Raw genomic sequence first — 4,060 nt, 5'->3', positions numbered from 1 at the left:
TCAATTTAGTGACCATACTGAATCTCATCCCTTAAGAGTTATTGGGTCCAAATTGCATGTTACCCTCCGTTATGATATTGTGGTTCTATCTACAGCACATGGGTTGCAGCAGTGCATGTAAGCAGCTCACCAGCTGCTCCTCAACTGGCATTTTGGGATGACAATAAATGTTGAACCAGTCAGTGGTGCCAAGTCCCACGAGAGAATTTAAAAGAAAAGGTTAAAACCTTGCCTCTCAGACTACATTGAGCCATAATACCAACATCTTAAGGAAGAGGTACAGAAAGAAAGGGCATACTCCATTTCTTAGTTAATTGTATAAAATACCCTCAGTATAAAGTTGGGTTCTGGTTTGGATTAGGGTTAGGGTTAGGGTTAGGGTTGGTGTTAGAGAAGTAGGCATTAATTGCCTCATTGCAAAATGCGTTATGTACGGCACTGGATTTGGGTTTCAGAGTTAGGATATATACATACACAATTCTCCACCTGACAAGTAAATCATAAACTGACTAAACATTGACTTCAAAACTTTACCTTCACCAACTGGCTGTCAGACATTGAGCTCTTGGGCTCCCACAATGTCAAATGGAGAGACAGGCATGCCTGAGAGAATTGACATTTGTATTTTTAACTGGGAATCTTCAGAAACAGAATTAATCTGTTTCTGGATTCTGCTTATATTTCAGAGCAGCAACAATTAAATTAACTGAAACAAAAAGAACGATGGTTTACAGAAAAAAAAACTAAATGAATCTGTGCATTATTTATGGGATCAGTTTTTGCTGCACTCACTTTTAGCATTGTTGCATAATAGTGGAACTAATGTTGACTCCTGAAGTTTGAGATGGTTGTGTTTTGCCCACCATCGTAATCACATCATAGTCAAACCTGTTGACATAATGTGTTTGTTCAAGTTGGTGCTACTAATGGTGATGTCAGGTGTAACTGTATCATTGGAGCTTACACTCTACATAATTTGGATCGATTGCAATAGATCAGTTCACAGTTCCTGCCAGAAGTCTGAGACCCAGAACAACTACTGAAGTTGTTGCTAATCTCAGAAATGGCATTTCCAATTGTCTGGCAAATAGAAGATGTTTTCTATCCTGTTATTTCAGCCTTTGGTGTTCCTGGTAAGATGTTATTGCACGTGTTCCTGAAACAAACTGGTGGTAATTTTACTGTTTAATTGTCATGAGATATCACTGTGTAGTTTGCACAAAGACCTTTTCTAATCATTGAATGCTGTCATTATATATGTTCGTTCAAACGTCCAGGAAATTCATTTTATCCTTAGTGCTGGAGTATTATCCTCCTTTACTTACTTTATTTGCTTGTGCGATGGATTCTGAAATGCACTATAAGGAATTGTGTTTCGAGTGTGTTTTTATTGGAAAGCATGGTATATGTCAGTATACATCTGTCTTGCAACATCAAAACTGGACGTTTTGCCCTAGGTTCTGTCACATTGTTCATTGATTGAGGACAAGAGGTGAAAAATTTACTTCTATTTCAATCTCTTCCCTCACAGTTAACTTGGTGGCAATAATGATCCTTTCCCGAGGAAAGTGTGGTCTGTCCAAGTGCATCAGTCATTACTTGGTTGGAATGGCAGTGGCTGATCTCCTTGTCGTTGTGTTTGATACCATATTGTGTTTCACTGTTCCAATTTATTTATCAAATTAATTTGCGAGACTTACTCCTATGTGTAGACTTTTTGCAGCCCTGGTGTCAGCAGCCACAGTGATTTCTGTCTGGTTCACGGTCGCATTCACTTTTAACCGATTTGTGGCCATTTGCTATGAGGGATTGAAACCAAAATTTTGCACTGAGAAGACTGCAGCGGCATTTCTAGGGACGGTGACTGTGCTGGGCTGCCTGGATTCTCTACCCTGGTATTTTGCAAATTACCCACTATCCATCATTGATAATATTGAATGGGGTTGTATCAGTGTGTTGAGTTATTTCAGTTACCCTGCATGGGCTGCATTTGAAATCATCAACTACATGTTAACCCCTTTTGTGCCATTCTTTCTAATCTTGCTGTTCAACATGCTGACTGTCAGATGTATTTTAGTGAGCAGTCAAATCCGTAGGGGTCTCCGTGGACAAAGAAGTGAAGAGAAGCACAAAGATGTGGATTTGCAAAACCGGCGGAAGTCCATCACTTTGCTGTTCAGTATATCGGCAAGTTTTGTGCTTTTGTGGGTGACCCAGCTTGTGTTCAGTATTTTTGGATGAGTTGCAGATATCTGATATTACTACTTTTCCGACAAAGACCCTTACTTTATCACAGATCGCACAGCGAAGATGCTGCAAATGCTCAGCTCCTGCACCAACACATGTGTTTATGCTGTGCTCCAGGCTAAATTCAGGAAAGAGCTAAAGTATGCAATGACGTACCCCTTCAAGCAAATCATTAAATTATGTAACAGCTTGAAGAATTTGAAACAGGTGAATTAAATTTGTCTTCCTATTCCAACGTCAATAATCTCCACGAGGGAAAGAAGTAAGTTATCAGCATCTTCATCTTCTGTCTGATTATGTTTGTCCAAAACATTGATTCATTGCAAGTCTTGCTGTGTGGACAATTCATATATCAATATCCCAAAACAAAAATGGGCAAATGAGAGGTCAGACCTGATACCAACTAAAGCTGGAGAAAACACGAATAAAGCTGCCCATCTCTGCTGTGGGATTAATAGAAAAAGGGCTGTGAATTTCACCAGAGATACAGTGATTGCCCCAATACGTCCAATACAATGCGAAGATTTGATCATTAGTCAGAAAAGTTGACCCTACCCCGAACATATCTGCCCAAAATTGGAATGATATCCCTTGTTTTCTACCTTTATCTGCAAACTTTACCGCTGAATTGGTTTACTGCGAGATCAGAATTCTTCAGAGCAGTGCTCTTTCAGGAATTGTCAGGCAAATGTCAAAGAGGCAGAATATCAGCTCTGATCCTGATCAATATCTCTGCCGAACAGAGACAGCACACGGTTAACTGTAGTCCTTATTCGTCAGATGAGAAATCCAAAATCAACATTCCCTCTCTCCTGAATAGAACAGGAAATAAATGTCCCCTAATATTGTTTTCTGATGTGGCTCTGAGCAGAGACCCAGTGCGTCAAAGCATGTAAGATCCTGAACAGGGTTAACTACACATGGAAGGAATGTTTTCTCTTATAGGTCTGTGGAGACTGAGGGGTCATGGGGGTGTCACTGTTTTAGAATTCGTCCTTGCCGTGATATGAGATGGGGAGAAGTCTTTTTTTCTTTGCTCTGAGGGTTGTGCAAGATTGGAACTCGCACGAAAAAGTGGTTATTGTTTGGGGGTCTGTTGTTGAATATTTTTACATAGAAGGTAGATAGATTCTTGACAGTAAAGGAAGTGAAAGGAAGATTGGGAATGCAGAATCTGAAACATAAATAAATAAGCCATGATCTGATCAAATGACTAAGCAGGCTTGGGGATAATGGTATACTTCTGTTTCGACTTTGTATGTTTGTACGTTCATGAACGTTGTAAGCTCAACTCTAATCTATTGTGCCCACCCACGTAAAAATTAATTCATGTGAGCAGTTATAGCGAAGGGATCATTTAATTTCCATCCCAAATTGTGCTTGAGGGAAATCAGACATATTCGCGAATGGCTACATTCCATATTATTTGGACACCACATTTACAGCATTCCGAATGAGGGGACAAACAATGTTAATTGCACCTTAGTCATGTGTTCCTTTTCCCCGACCCTCACACCATTGAGAATGAGGAAACAGGGCTGGAGTCTGTGGTTTGAGTTGTTCTGCCATTCTTGATCTTCATGCTTTTGATCCTTAAATAATAGAAAACAAGCAGGTTAGGCTTTTCAGTCCTTCATGCTACTGATACTTAAATAGAGCTCCACAGACTCATCACTCTCTGTGTGAAGACATTTCTCCTCATGTCAGCCCTAATTTCCCTTCCCGTTACATTCAACTGTGACCCCAAGCTCTGGAGGTCCCCATCATGAGAACATCCTCCCTGTGTTTATCCTGTCTAGTCCTGTTTTTATTT

General features: G+C 40.1%; 1 pseudogene; it reads left to right on the top strand.

Annotated features, from left to right (window-relative positions):
- The first annotated feature begins 1,063 nt into the window (after positions 1-1,063).
- On the top strand, positions 1,064-2,463 carry LOC125487790 (annotated as a pseudogene).
- Positions 2,464-4,060: the final 1,597 nt, after the last annotated feature.

The sequence above is a fragment of the Rhincodon typus genome, chromosome 45 (genome assembly GCF_021869965.1).
Source record: "Rhincodon typus isolate 14 chromosome 45, sRhiTyp1.1, whole genome shotgun sequence".
Classification (NCBI taxonomy): domain Eukaryota; kingdom Metazoa; phylum Chordata; class Chondrichthyes; order Orectolobiformes; family Rhincodontidae; genus Rhincodon; species Rhincodon typus.
Note: the sequence above shows the minus strand (reverse complement) of the source record. Positions and strands in the feature narration are given on the sequence as shown.